This window comes from Lolium perenne, chromosome 2 (genome assembly GCF_019359855.2).
Source record: "Lolium perenne isolate Kyuss_39 chromosome 2, Kyuss_2.0, whole genome shotgun sequence".
Taxonomy (NCBI): domain Eukaryota; kingdom Viridiplantae; phylum Streptophyta; class Magnoliopsida; order Poales; family Poaceae; genus Lolium; species Lolium perenne.
In genome coordinates, this window is record NC_067245.2 from 128,974,824 (window position 1) to 128,990,624 (window position 15,801).

At 45.6% G+C, this 15,801-nt stretch overlaps 1 long non-coding RNA gene and 1 pseudogene across 1 annotated transcript; both read left to right on the forward strand.

Annotated features, from left to right (window-relative positions):
• The first annotated feature begins 1,671 nt into the window (after positions 1–1,671).
• On the forward strand, positions 1,672–11,797 carry LOC139835600 (uncharacterized; annotated as a pseudogene).
• A 463-nt stretch (positions 11,798–12,260) lies between these two features.
• LOC127330166 (uncharacterized) lies at positions 12,261–14,626 on the forward strand. The gene is made up of 4 exons (XR_007869153.2): positions 12,261–12,532; positions 12,621–12,834; positions 13,541–13,594; positions 14,464–14,626. It is a non-coding gene; the product is annotated as an uncharacterized lncRNA (long non-coding RNA).
• The last annotated feature ends 1,175 nt before the right edge of the window (positions 14,627–15,801 follow it).

The following is a 15,801-nucleotide window of genomic DNA, read 5'->3' on the forward strand; positions in this document are numbered from 1 at the left end:
ATCAAAGAATAGCAAAATTTGACAAACTGAGATTATTCCACATAATAAAAAGTCTCAACTTTGCATGAGCATAGTTTTTCATCCAAGATGATTTTGGCATGGTGGTCTTTACCAAAGTTGTTCACCTTGATGTGCTCTTGGATGAGGTGCAAAGAATTGGGAAAGTTTAGTTTGAAAAACCATAATTGCAAGGGCTCAAAGTAGGGATCAGACTATAAATGGCAGATTTGACCATTATCATAGGTGATCCCATTTTGAGTTTGAATTTGATTTGATTTGTGTTTCTTTGATTCCAAAAGTTGTAATAAGTGTTTAGTAACATAATACAACTAATGGTGAAGACCAAAATGGTCTAGGGTCAAGATTTGCAAAAATGGCATAAACCATATGTGAGGGTTTTTAGGGTTTTACTCTTATTTGATTTCTTTCTCTTTTTGATTTATTTGGTTTGTGATCTTCACTTGATCACATTAGGGTTTTAGGGTTTAGAACAAGAACACAATAACAATCATCATGGCATATCACTCAAATGCACAAGTCCTATGCATGGCACTATATGCACATAAAAGTTTTTGTTGGTTCTGAATTTTGAATCTCTGGAATTCTTCTAACTTTCTTTTATTGAAATTTGGGATGTTACAGATCCTCATGGAGGGAAGAAGAAGTAGGGGCCATTGGGCAGAGTGTCCTCGGGACGGTGGTACGCCAGTTACCGAGCTTCGGAACACCTGCACGATGACAGGGCCTACTGCTGCTTGTCTGGAATTATCTGGGCGCTTTCGCGTTATTACAATGAGTTGTGGTTGTGCCTCTAGGGCTCCCAGGATCCGGCTTATAAAGGCACTTGGCTTATGAAGCGCCTTCTGATGAGGGATACGATGATTATGGAGGGGAGGACGAGCTGGTAGATGAGAACGTGCTGGACAGCGAGGAGGCCGAACAACCTGCATCTGGTCGTCCACGGCAATACAACCGCAACGCTCGTCCACCTCCACGACCGGTACGTGATGATGATCATGTTGCAAAACTTAAATTGAATATTCCGCTATTTGAGGGTAGGTATAATCCTGATGAATACCTTACTTGGGAACTGGAAGTAGAGCAACACTTTGCATGTTTACGCTATCCTGATCATTTGCGTGTTAGTGCTGCTACTTGTGAGTTCACAGATTTCGCATCTATTTGGTGGTCTGAACATTGTAGAGTACATCATACTAATTCCTACTACTTGGGTTGGTTTAAAACTTGCTATGCATACGCGTTTTGTTCCTCCACATTATCAGTGTGATTTGCTTAAAATTGTCTCGTTTAGAACAAGGAAATTTTTTTTGTAGAAGACTATTATCAGGAATTGCAAACTGGCATGATTCGGTGTGGTATTGTAGAGGATAATGAAGCTATGCTTACACGTTTCTTTGGTGGTTAGATTATAAGGAGCACACCACTATTACTCGCTTGTTTCATCTTGCTTGCAAAGCTGAACGTGAAGTGCATGATCGTCAACCACCATGGAGAAGAGCTAATATTTCTGCAGGTTGTACATCGTCGTGGTCTCTGCGACAATCATCGCCACCATCTCGTGGTGCTGCACTAGCACCTACTAACTCCAAGTACACCACACCTGCTGCTACTCCACCACCATCTGCGGGTCCTCATCGGAGTTCCTCTTCGATGGCTTCTACGGGGAAGACGCGCGACATTCAGTATCGCAAATGCTTGTGTTTTGGTTACATGGAAAGAGAATGCAGGACCAAACGTGTCATGCTGATGCGTGAAGTTGGAGAATATGATTCTGCAAGTGACTTGGATGAAGATACATTGGCTCTTATTGCTGCACGTGATGGAGCCAATTCTGATTCTGAGAGAGATGGAGGTAATGGAAGCTGACACTACTGATCAGTACAAGAGCATAGTTGCACAATGTGTGTTGAGCATGCAATTGAGCAAATCTGAGCATGATCAACACCACAATCTGTTTCAAACAAGAGGCATTGTAAAAGAGCAAGCTATACAGATCGTCATTGATGGAGGGAGCTGTAATAATCTGGCTAGCGTTGACATGGTGGAGAAGCTTTCTCTTCCTGCAAGACAGCGCACACATCCATATTACGTTCAATGGTTTGGGAGCTCTCGGAAGCTCAAGGTAACAAGAACTACACGTGTGTATTTTACTATTGGTACATATTCTGATTTTGTTGGTTGTGATGTTGTACCTATGCAAGCTTGTTCTTTGTTACTTGGTAGACCTTGGAAATTTGATAGAGAATCTGTTCATAATAGTAAAACTAATCAATATTCTCTTATGCATGATGGAAAGAAAATTTGTCTCAAACTTATGACTCTTGAACAAATTCTAAAAGATGATCTTGCAAGAGCTAGTAGAGTCAAAAATAAGGAGAAACATAAGAGTAAAAATCAGATTGTTGCTGCAGATTTTGTGCCACATAAGACTAATACTAAATCTGATTCGAACCATGCTACTGAAATTAGTTTGAAAAATCCTTGTTTGCTTTCTAGCAAATATGATATTACTGAACTTGATGTGAACACTACACAATGCTATGCTATTATTTGCAAAGAATTTCTGTTTTCATTTGAGGATATGCCTCCTTCTTTGCCACCTACGGTTTCTAACCTTTTGCAGGAATTCATTGATATGTTCCCACAAGAGGTTCCACCTAGACTACCACCTATTAGTGGGATAGAACAGTAGATTGACTGGATTCCAGGAGCTTCGCTACCCAACCGTGCGCAATATCGTACCAATCCTAAAGAGACCAAAGAGATTCAGCGACAAATTCAGGTTCTCCAAGATAAAGTTTACATTCGTGAGTGTCTTAGTCCATGTGATATTCCTATTATTTTGGTACCTAAGAAAGATGGTCTTCACGCATGCGTACTGATTGTAGAGCTATTAATAATATTTCCATTCGATACCGTCATCCTATATCCTCGTTTAGATGATATGCTTGATGAGTTGAGTGGTTCTATTATGTTCTCTAAAGTTGATTTGCGTAGTGTTTACCACCAGATTTGATGAGGATATCCCATCTATTGATACAACCGTTGTACTTACAGCCACACAAATACAAGGACCAATCACTCGATCTCGTGCCAAGCAACTTAATTATCAGGACTTTCGTTTCTCTGAACTATTCCTCACATACATGAGAATATGATGCTGCCTAAATCAGATGTGTTTGTTACTCTCAGGAATGATGTCCTTAGCATGGATGATAAGGACAAGCATTGGAGCATGATCACACATGGAGGACATGGCAGCAAACATGTGAGGTTTGAAGAGGACGCTGCAAGTGGAGATTTCAGAACTTTGAAGCCACCATAATTGGAGATGAAGACATGGGCGAAATATATAGTTTTCCACTTCATAATTTTTTCCATATGATTACATGGTGTTGTGTCACCTTTAGTTTTGGCCAGGCCCATGTCATTTTCGCAGGAATTAAGTCATCCACTTTTTAGAGTCCATATTAATGGGGGAAAGGACTTCTAGGGTTTGGTTCGGCCACCATACGCATGGCTGGCCGAAACCCCACCTTTTCCTCCTTAAAATACCACCATAGCCGTCATGTTTAGACTCGGATTTTGATTAGATTAAAAGTTAGTCATTGCTGCAACTCTCGTGGACTTCTTTTGAAGCCAACGCCCAAAACAAGACCGACTATTCGGAATCCCCATTATTCAATAAAGCTTTTATCTTTCATCCGCAATATTCTGATTGGATTATTATTTCTTACTTGTTATCGATTTCAGGTATGAATTAAGACCCTCGCTGGTCAGGCTGATCGTGCATCCGCAAGATAAGTAACTCCCGGAGATTCCCTACATAGCGCACGAGCTTTGCACGTGTAGTCGGATCGTCAAGCAGGAACTCCACCAATAAATCGAAGTTATCATACTCTCATAGAAAGATCGGACACCTTTGCCCTATCAAGATTCGTATGCAATTAGGAGATGAATGGCAAACAACGTTTAAAACTAAGTTTGGTTTATATGAGTGGTTATGATGAGGTCTAAGACCTAGGTTGTGGCCCGATCTCGCGATTGACCCGAAATTAAGAGGGGAAAAGAGGGAGAGGATGAAGAACGTGAAGAACACGAAGAACAAACACACGCACACCAACCCGATACAATCGAATCTTACTCTCGTGGCTCGATGGACCACGCCAATAGAATCAACCGGAAGAGACACGAGGTAGAATGCCGGTGTGAGAGATCGGGGTTGGAGACGGAGACCGGGTGATGAGATCTAAGATCCCGGGAGTGGCCCGATCTCGCGATTTGACACCGAAAACCAAGGGAAGAGGTGGGAGAACGCGAGGAACACGAAGAACATGAAGAACACCGGTACTCACGCACGCACACCAACCCGATACACCCGATGCTTACCCCCGTGGCTCGATGGACCACGCCAATAGAATCTCCGAGGAAGAGGCACGCGGCAGAATTCCCGGAGAGAGATTGGGGTTGGAGAAGAAGAGATTGATGAGGGAGAGAGAGTAGCTTGTACTAGAATCTCACTCAACACTATCCAAATCAACAACCAGGATGCCTTGATTACAGAGGGATGGTAACCCTAGGGAGACTAAGCTCAAAGGTAGGTTTGAGTTCAAAACAAGTCTAAGGGGTAAAGGAGGGGTCCAGGCTACTTATATAGGCATACATGGCCAGCAAGGGCGAACAGGTACGCGAATGGATAACTTAGGCAGTTTGGTGGGTCATTCCCGTCAAACCCGTTTTGGGTCCGGTCTGACCGGGCCTATGACCGGGCCGTCTGGTCCTGGGTCCGGTCGACCGGGCGCCAACCGGGAATCTGCGAGGTTTCCGGTCTTCGTCCGGTATGATGGAGCTGCGCCCGGTTGGGCGCCCGGTTGACCGGGCCTGGGACCGGGTCGTCCAGTTGTGGGGCCGGTCTGACCGGGTCCTTGACCGGCCAGCGTCCTTCTCTTCCTTGGAGCGCTTCAAGCGACATCGGGTTCGGCTTCGTGATCATCTCCAAGTCCAGCTGCTCCTCTCCTTCCCTTGGCCATGGCGTGTCCTCCTCTCCGGGGTCTTGATGCGCCTTGTACCTAATGACACATAACACATCGGCATGAGGTAGCATTCCGTCCAAAGGGGTACCAAGATCAAGGGTGGTGAGGAGCGAGTTCACCTCATCATGTAGAGCTTTAACTCGGGCTCGTGTCATCGGTCCACTTGGGGGACTTGTTGGTCTTGGTGTAGCGACGTCGGTGAGCGGGGCTACATCATCTCCCCCCCTTGGGAAAGAGTCGACCTCGACTCTTGCACCTCCTCATCTCCATGATAGGGTGACAAGTCCGAGACGTTGAACGTGTTGCTCACCAAGTACTTGGATGTCGGTATGTCGATGACGTAAGCGTTGTTGTTGATGCGTTTGAGGACCTTGAAGGGGCCATCTCCTCTTGGCTTGAGCTTTGAGTTGCGCTCATGAGGGAACCTTTCCTTCCGGAGGTGGATCCAAACGAGGTCTCCTTCCTGGAATATTCTTTCCTTCTTCTTGGCGTTGATGCGGTTTGCTTGACGAAGCACATGTTCTTGTATGGTCGCTCTTGTTTCTTCATGTAGTTTCTTGACGGCGGTGGTGCGCTTGTCGAAGTCCATGTTGGTCCGCTCGTGAAGGGGGAGCGGGAGTATGTCGAGTGTCGTGTAAGGTTCGAAGCCATAGACGACCATGAAGGGGCTCCTTGATGTTGTCTTGTGCTTGGCGCGGTTGTAGACGAACTCCGCGTGAGGAAGGCACTCCTCCCATGACTTCAAGTTCTTCTTCACGAGGATGCGTAGGAGAGTGGAGAGGCTTCGATTGACCACTTCCGTTTGACCGTCCGTTTGCGGGTGCGAGGATGATGAGAACAAGAGCTTCACTCCAAACTTAGCCATGAGCGACTTCCATAGATAGCTCATGAACTTGACATCTCGATCCGACACAATGCTTGCCGGTATTCCGTGTAGGCGAACAATTTCCCTGAAAAACAATGAAGCAATGTGTGAAGCATCATCGCTCTTATGGCAAGGTATGAAATGAGCCATCTTAGAGAATCTATCCACTACCACAAATATGGAATCATGACCATGCTTAGTGCGAGGCAATCCTAGAACGAAATCCATGCTAATATCGGTCCATGGTGCATAAGGAATAGGTAATGGGGTGTAAAGACCATAAGGGTTGGAAGTGGACTTAGCTTGAAGGCATGTAGTGCAACGGTTGCATAGGCGCTCCACATCTCGCTTCATCTTTGGCCAATAGTAATGAGTGGATAGCATCGAAAGTGTCTTGTCACGGCCAAAGTGACCCATAAGACCACCTCCATGTGACTCTTGCAAAAGCAATTTTCGAAGCGAAGACTCGGGAATGCAAATCTTGTTAGCTTTGAACAAGTAGCCATCATGCAAATAGAAATCATCCACTCCTCGTTCAACGGAACACTTCTCAAAAATCGGAGCAAAGAAAGAATCGGAAGGATAGAGTTCTTTGATCTCTTCAAGTCCCAAAACATGAAAATCCAAACGAGTAAGCAAAAGGGTGTTTTTGCGGGAAAGAGCATCCGCCACAACATTGTCCTTGCCCTTCTTCTATTTGATCACATATGGGAAGGACTCAATGAACTCGACCCATTTTGCATGTCGTTTGTTCAAGTTGTGTTGGCTTTTCAAATATTTCAAGGACTCATGGTCGGAATGAATGATAAACCCTTTGGGCCAAAGATAGTGTTGCCAAACTTCAAGAACACGAACCAAAGCATAGAGCTCCTTGTCATATATAGGATAGTTGAGGCGTGCGCCATCCAACTTCTCACTATAGTATGCCACGGGTTTGCCCTCTTGCATAAGAACGCCACCAATACCGAGTCCACTTGCATCACACTCAATCTCAAAAGTTTTTGCAAAATTTGGAATCACAAGAAGGGGAGCTTCGGTAAGGCGTTTCTTCAACTCATCAAAAGCATTTTGTTGGGCCTTTCCCCAAACAAACGGAACATTCTTCTTGGTAAGCTCATTCAAAGGGCAAGCAATGGTGCTAAAATCTTTCACAAAGCGGCGGTAAAACCCGGCAAGTCCATGGAAGCTTCGGACTTGACCAACATTTGTAGGAGTAGGCCAATTGTGGATGGCCTCCACCTTGGAAGAATCAACTTCAATCCCATTAGCGGAAACCACAAAGCCAAGGAAAACCAACTTGTTTTGAGCAAAGGTGCACTTGGGGAGGTTAGCATAAAGCTTTTTATGACGCAAGATGCACAAGACCTCTCTCACATGTTGCACATGGTCCTTGAGGTTTTTGCTATAAATGAGAATATCATCGAAATAGACAACCACACTCTTGCCAATGAGAGGACGCAAGATGTGATTCATGAGGCGCATGAAAGTAGATGGTGCATTGGAAAGACCGAAAGGCATAGCGAGCCATTGACAGAGACCAAGTTTGGTCTTGAATGCCGTTTTCCATTCATCACCAATGGCCATGCGGATTTGGTGGTAGCCACTATGCAAATCGACTTTAGAGAAAATCGTGGCACCACTTAACTCATCAAGCATGTCATCTAAACGCGGAATGGGATGGCGGTAACGGACGGTAATGGCATTGATGGGGCGACAATCCATACACATCCGTTGCGTCTCATCCGGTTTAGGCACAAGAATCACGGGAACCGCACAAGGGCTAAGGCTTTCGCGGACATACCCTTTGGCGAGGAGATCTTGTATTTGGCGTTGTATCTCCTTTGTGTCTTCGGGGTTGGTGCGGTAGGCGGCACGGTTTGGAAGCAGAGCGTCGGGTATGAGGTCGATGCGGTGTTCGATGCCTCGAAGTGGTGGTAGTCCATGAGGGAGCTCGTCGGGGAAGACGTCTTGAAACTCCTGCAAAAGAGACAACAAAGACGGAGGAATGTTGGTTAAGTCGTTAGTCGCCGACGATGGTCCCTTGCATATGAGCACGTAGTGCAATATGGTGGATGGGTTCTCTTGGACCTCTCTCCACTCACTCTTGGTGGCTAGGAGAACACTCTTGGTCTCACTCATATATGGCTTGTGGCGCTCACTATCTTTGTGGTGGGTCGCTCCCTCTCCTCTCCTCTCACTATGGTGGGTGCGGAGTTGTGCCCTCGCTAAAGCCTTCGCATTATCCGCGATGATTTGGCTAGGAGTCATCGGGCGCAACTCGAACTTCTTGTCGTTGACCTTGAAGGTGTATGTGTTGGAGAGTCCATCATGTATAGCCTTCTTGTCAAATTGCCAAGGGCGGCCAAGCAACATGTGGCACACCGTCATGGGTACCACGTCACACTCAATAGTATCCTCATAAGGTCCAATCTTGAAGGTGACGGTGACGGTATGTTGTATCTTGACGTTGCCCTTGTCACTCAACCATTGGATATGGTAAGGGTGAGGATGCTTGCGGAGAGTGAGGTTGAGCTTCTCACACAACTCAGTGCTTGCAAGGTTATGGCAACTTCCACCATCGATGATGACCTTGATCGATTTGCCACCAATTCCGGCACGGGTTTGGAAGATGTTGCACCGTTGGTCTTCCATAGTTTGAGGTTGTGTTGTTAGCACCCTTGTGACCACAAGTGAGGGACTTGGGTCATGCTCACATAAGAGAGGGTCTTCTCCACTATCTTCCTCATAAGCTTCTTCATTTGCAACGGCGGCTTGCACAAGGGCTTCATATTCATCCTCATCAAGCGTCTCGATGTCACCATTCTCCATAGTGATCATAACCTTGGTGTTCTTGCACTCAAATGATTTGTGGCCTTGGGTGCCACACTTGAAACAAGTGACATTAGAGGGTCCCGTAGATGCTTTAGAGGAGGCGGTGGAAGACACCGTTTGCTTCATACGACTTTGGATAGTCGGTTTCTTGGATGGTGTAGAGGATACGTCGGCCTTGACACTTGTAGTAGGAGGAGTTGATGTAGCGAGCTTGGAGGAGAAGTATGTCTTGGCCTTGGAGTACTTGATGTCCTCAACTACTTGGCGCTCGGCCTTCGATGCTTGGTGGACCAACTCAATCATGTTGGAGTACGGTTGGAACTCCACGATCCTCTTGATGGGGTAATTGAGGCCATTGAAGAAACGAGCAATGGTTTGGTCCTCGGACTCTTGGATGTTGGCTCGCATCATAGTGAGCTCCATCTCCTTGAAGAACTCCTCAACGGTCTTGGTGCCTTGCTTCAACTTTTGGAGCTTGTTGAAGAGGTCGGTCATGTAGTGCGTTGGGACAAATCGAGCATGCATCTCCTTCTTCATTTCATCCCAAGTGTCAATTGGAGGTTCACCCTTTTCTTCCCTAAGAGTGAGGACTTGCTCCCACCAAGTGTTGGCGTAATCCTCAAACTCAAGCGATGCCATAGCCACTTTCTTGGCACCGGAGTAGTTGTGGATGCGGAATATCTTGTCAACCTTGAGTGCCCATGAGAGGTAGGCCTCGGCATCTTCTTCACCCTTGAACTTCGGCATGGTGAACTTGAGCCTTCCAAACATGTTTTCTTCATCCTCCAAGTTTCTTCTACGAGGAGGGGCGACTTCATCTCTTGCGGCTTGAGGAGGAATAGGAGGTCTTCTACGGCCAACCATAGCATTGGGTTGGCGTTGAAGGTGAACACTTGCTTCACTTGGTTCACGGTGAGGATGTAGTTGAAGATCTTGTCGTGGTTGTTGATTATGCTCAGTGTTGGCCCTCTCATCTTGATCATGGTGTGGCTCTCCTCGTCCACGTTGGTCATGGCGAGGGTGGCGGCGGAGATCTCGTCGAGGTTGATCTTGAAGACCTTGGTCTTGGGGTTGGTCGTCACGCCCATGGTGGGCATGGCGATCCGCTTGGTGACGATCTTGTTGTAGGACTTGGTCTTGTGGAGGTCGCTCATGTGGAGGAGCATGGCGATGTATTTCTCCACGCCTAGAGTTGGAGCGAGAGTCTTCATGACGAGCATGTGGGCGATGAGGTCGATGATGGTCTTCATGCCTTGAGGAAGAGCTTGAGGACGAAAGGCCACCATGAGAGTAGTAATCTTGTGGCGAGCTTGATGAAGAGGAAGTAGAGCGGTGTCGGCGATGGCGACCCAAGTTGGTGATGGCGCGCTCGAGGCTATCCATGCGCAGCTCCATGTTTGCATCATTAGCCGCCATTTGGCCATTCAAGTTGTCCGTAGCTTCACGAAGAAGAGCCAAGTCTTGGTTCACGGTGGAGAAGTTGTGAGCCACCTCATCGTATTGCTCATCGATGCGCGTCTCGAAGAGGGCGAGTTGCTCCTTGAACTCTTGGCGTTGCGTCCATAGGTTGTGTTGAGTAGCCAACCTCTCGGTGTTGCGGAGGATTTCTCCATCCCTTGAGTCGTCTCCGTTCCTATCCATGATGGCAAGACAAGAACTATGTTGTGTATGTTAGTGTAAGGAGACTACCTCGCACTCTTACCAAGGTAAGATAGTATTGAGGCAATCAACCAAGCCAAAAGCAAGATCAAGTGTATCGGGACACACGCAAAACCACACGCAAAACCACACGCAAAAGCTAGCAAATATGGTGTTAGGCGAGTGTTGTGGAAAGCCAAAAGACAAATCCAAGATCGAGTATGTTGTTAAAAGTGGGTAAGGTCCAAAAATCCAAATGTCAATGTGAAGATCACTATAAACGGAAAAGTTGTGGAACACACACACGGGATAAGCGGGGTTAGTGCAACCAAAAGTGAGCGGAAAAGTGTATGTATAAGTGCTCGGTGTCACACTAACACAAGGAGAGCCAAAGCTTCGGTTGCAAAGGAAGAGACAACAAGATTCACACGTGGCCTCTCTTCTCTTATCTCTCTTTTGCTTAAAAGCTTTTTCTCTTTTGTATATGGTGGCACTTGCACTCGTTTGTATCTACGGTGGCGCTTTCACACTTTTGTATGTATGGATGTATGGTGCGACTTGCACTCTTTTTGTGTTTTTGGGGCTTTTTCATCCGCAGACTAACGGACAAACTGAAAGGGTAAATCAGATTTTCGAGGATATGCTTAGAGCTTGCGCTCTAGATTATGGATCTAGCTGGGATGAGAATTTACCATATGCGGAGTTTTCCTACAACAATAGTTATCAGTCTAGTATTGAGATGGCTCCGTTTGAGGCATTGTATGGTAGGAAGTGCAGGACACCATTGTTATGGGATGGAGTTGGAGAGCGTAGTTTCTTTGGACCTGATGTGATCAAGGAAGCTGAGGAGAAAGTTAGACTCATTCGCGATAGGTTGAAGGTAGCTCAATCGAGACAGAAGAGTTATGCGGATTCCAAGCGTAGAGAGGTTACATATGAAGTGGGAGATAGAGCATACCTTAGAGTTTCACCGCTCCGTGGCATTAAGAGGTTTGGAACTAAAGGAAAGTTAGCACCGCGATTTATTGGACCATATAAAATTCTATCACGCAAAGGAGAAGTTGCATATGAGCTAGAATTACCAGAGGCACTATCAGCGGTTCATAACGTGTTTCATGTATCCCAGTTGAAGAAGTGTCATCCGGAGATGGCAGACACACCTTTGAGAGACACCATTCCATTGGATGAAGTTCAACTGGAAAGTGATCTTACATATGAGGAGAAACCCGTCAAGATTCTTGATACAGCAGAGAGGTTTACTCGCACCAAGACGATCAGATTTTGCAAGGTTCGGTGGAATCATCATTCAGAGGAGGAAGCAACCTGGGAGAGAGAGGATGATCTTCGTGAAGACCACCCACATCTATTTGCTAGCCACTCCGAATCTCGAGGGCGAGATTCATCTTAAGGGGGTTAGGTTTGTAACATCCTAAAAACTGTGCATTTTCGAATTCATGCATTGCATCATATCAGCATGTAAAATTTTCAGTTTTAGAAAATGTTTTACTTGCTTCTTGCATAAAAGTAATTTATATTGCTAGTTTTGCTCCTTGTTGATTAATCTATATGCATACTATATTTATCCTAGTGCTTTACTGGATTGGAGCTGTGTTTATTATGTCCAGATACTGTACTGGGAGTTTTTACAAATTTTCGTACTTTTATTTTGCGTCAGATTTTACAACCTATACAGCTAATTCAGTTTTCAGAAAAGATAACAGAAATGAAAAGAAAAGAAAAAGAACCGGCCGGCCAGGCCAAACGGCCCAGCCAGGCACGCACCTGTGAGGCGAGCAGCAGCTCAGGCGCCCACGCTCGCGAAAGACTGCGGAGCAAGTCAAGCAGCCACGCTATGCCTTTGCCTTGCCTTTTCGTTTTTCTTTTTTTCCTGACGGGTGGAGCCCACGTGTTGTCTCCAACCTCCAGCCAGACATCCAGCTCCTGTACGAGAGGGAAACGGAGACGTCGTACGCAAAAATCTCACAGATTTTGTTGGCGTTTGCCTCGGATTTTTCGACCTATAAACACCCCCAAACCTCCTCTATCTTCGTTCCCTAAAATCCCTAAATTTTGCGCCGCCAGGCTGCGCAAATTTCTCGCCGGAGCTCCAATCTGCCGCCGCCATTGGAGCTCAGAACCGAAGGTCCCCGTCGCCCAGAGACCCTCTCCTTCACTTCATGTTGTTCCCCTTACTTAACCCCGCCGCCTCACCCTATTTCCCCGATATGCAGGCCACTAGAACGTCGAGGAAACATCGCCGGAGTCCCGACACCGTCCGCCGCCTTCAGCCGCCCATAACCACCAGCTGGAGCCTGGCTGAACTACACCGAGAACACGAACGTGACGGAAATCGTCTGCGGCTTCACGTCCACGCCTTGGCTGTGTCGGAGAATCACTAGAACGCCTTCGCCATTCACGTCTAATTCACCGTCTTTCGTGCAATAGGTACGGTATTGGGCTAACACATTACACTGAATTTTTCCACTTACAGAATCGATCGATGGAGTGTAGCAGCTAGCTTGTTTCCCCATAAAAACTTTGAAAATTCATAACTATAAATCTAGAGCTCGGTTTTAGACGATTCCTTTTGCATTGAGATCGTAATTGAATTCACTGTAACTTTCGTGTAGAAAGTTTCTCCATCCGAGAAACTTTTTCTGACAACTTTTCGGAGCAAATTATTAAAAGACCGCGAAACGTTAAATCTTGGAAAAATCATAAACATATTTTCGTAACTCGGTTTTGAACAAATAATATATCGTTGGATTCAGAAAAATGAGAAGAACATCTTGGTACTGTTAGTTTGTTCTTTTACGAATCTTGCGAATTTTCCAATTTAAAATAGTGTATATAGTATTTTTAGTATATTTTAAATTCTGTAAACTATTTTAATATGAACCCAACGCCAAATTGCAGATAATTAAATTGCCTATCCACCAGTATGCCTGCAAGAGATATTAGAAACTATTTTATACATATATATTTTGTTCATGGTTAAATGGCTATTTGAAACCTTTATTGCATAAAGTAATTGTTTATAAAAATGTTTGATATCAAATTTCTTTCCAGAGCATGCATGCATAATTTCATTATGTGTTTTACCTGTTTGTGTTGTTTGGTGTTTGATTGTGAATTGTTTTGCTTGCGTTAGATTGCCCGGATTGCAACGAGTGTGATTGCGACGACTGTCTGAACACCGACCAAGGCAAGTGTCACAAACTCAATATCCTACTGTTTTCTATGCATTTGGTAGTTGTTTTATGTGCATAATGTTTTCAAATTGCTGGCCCTGGGATATTATCAAAGTGGAGAGGTTGCGAGAGATAAATGCTTTATTCTCTTAATGAAAACAATCATGTCAAATTAATACACCCCTGGGTGGTAAGTGGTAATGCTTGGTTTATGTTGAGTGGTTGCACCGGGGTCATTTCTATGGCAGCACCGTGTGCATCACACTTGAGGTTGGCCACCCAGGAACAAAGAGATTAGCCCGGTTTTCTTGTTTTTAGTAGCTTCCAGTACGACCACATGCTATATGGGCTTTGGCTAGATTGAGTAGGTTGCGAGAACTCGACCCAATGTACAGAGGGTGGTAGATATTGGTAGGACGGAGCGCGTCCATTGTGGTTGAGGTATTGCTTCTGAAAGGTCTTGTCCTAGTCGACATCTGTCCATTTGAGCAAAATGCGCATCATGGAAGAAGAACAGACTTAGGTCATGTGGGGAATGTGTACAGCCTCTCGAGAGTGTCAAATCTAAGTACTTAGCCGTGTCCCCGGTTACGGACATCTATGAGCAATTAGAGCTTGAAACTGTTGGATGATCTCGTCAGTCGAATTTCTGAATATTAATGCACCAGGTGGATTATGGGTAGTAATTAGTCTTATTGATATACTATGTTTTAAATAAATATTTTGAGAGTAGGGAAAACAAAACTGGCTTTACGCAAATATGAACTCCACCTGCCAAATATCATGTAGCGATAGGCGCCATAAAAAGCCACCATAGTGACATCTTGCCATTTCCATTCCAAGGGTAATGACCCTTCGGGGCTGCAACGTTTTTATGTTGCAGGTTATTCTGAAGACGAGTAAGAGATACCGTAGGTTGCGAGCTTACACCCAACATGTTCGCCTGTGGCGTGATGGAGCTCTTCGTTTATTTATTTGCTGCTTGAACTATGTTATTTTCAGCTAGCCTTGAGCTATGCGCTTTGTAATAATTATACCATGGATCATACGTTGTAATAATTGACGTATTTGCTATTCTGGTTATTCATCGAGCTGTGTGTGCTAGCGATTGATCCAAGGGACTAGCACAGAAAAACACAGAGATTCAATCTGTATTCAGGTTGTGTCGCTTCACCAATGGAGAGACAGCTGTAAATGATGAAGATGGAGCTACAGCGCCCAGGCCGGAACTTCCGCCCCTCAAGACCGGAACTTCCGGCAAGATGCCCTCACGATGCCTTCCAGCGCCCAGGGAAAAGGATCCAGCCGGAACTTCTGCCCTAGAGGACCGGAACTTCCGCCCAAGTTCCGCCCAAGTTCCGAAAGTCCGTCGAAACCATACTGGATGTTACTGCGAGACAATGGTGGAATTCCGGAACAAGGCCGGAACTTGACCGGAACTTCCGCCCCGACCGGAACTTCCGGCCCGGAAGACCGGAACTTCCGCCCCTGACCGGAACTTCCGCCCAAGATGACCGGAACTTCCGCCCCATCGAACTTCAGCACAACAGCACTTTTCAGCGTGTAACTTACCTCTTCGCCCCCACCTATAAATAGCCTTGTTGGCTCAGATCTGAGATTAGACTTGATGTAAGAGAAAACATGAGCTATGCTCCTTCCCGCGGGAAACCCTTCTAGATCTACGAATCTACGAAGTTATCTACTCTTCTAGGCGGTTGATCTCTTCCATTCTAGGAATTCTAGTGTTTTGGATCTTTTACTTTTGCAATTCTATCTATTTGCACTCTTTTCCTCTTTGGAACTCTATCGATTGCTATTGCCAATCTTTTGTGAGGGATTCTACTCCTTGTGGGTCTTTTTCTTGCAATTCCATTGGGTTGGTGTATCGGGCCAACGAAGAACAACCGGTTGTGTGTGTGTTGCGTTTGTATCTTCGATCCACCCCGCCATCCACCCACGTTCTTCGTGTTCATCCACCTCCCCCACGAATCCCATCCAAATTCGTGAAGATCGGGCACATCCTAGGACTTAGTCCACATTAGAACGTGCATGGAGATGGCAACATACCTACAAGGATTCAGGATGGCGTTGCAAGCAAGGATTTCAGAACATTGAAGCCACCATAGTGAAGCAACGATGCTTGGATGAATTATACAAGTTACTCCATCATAAAATTCATCCAAAGAGTTATTTATGGTGCTGCGTCACCTTATTTAATGGG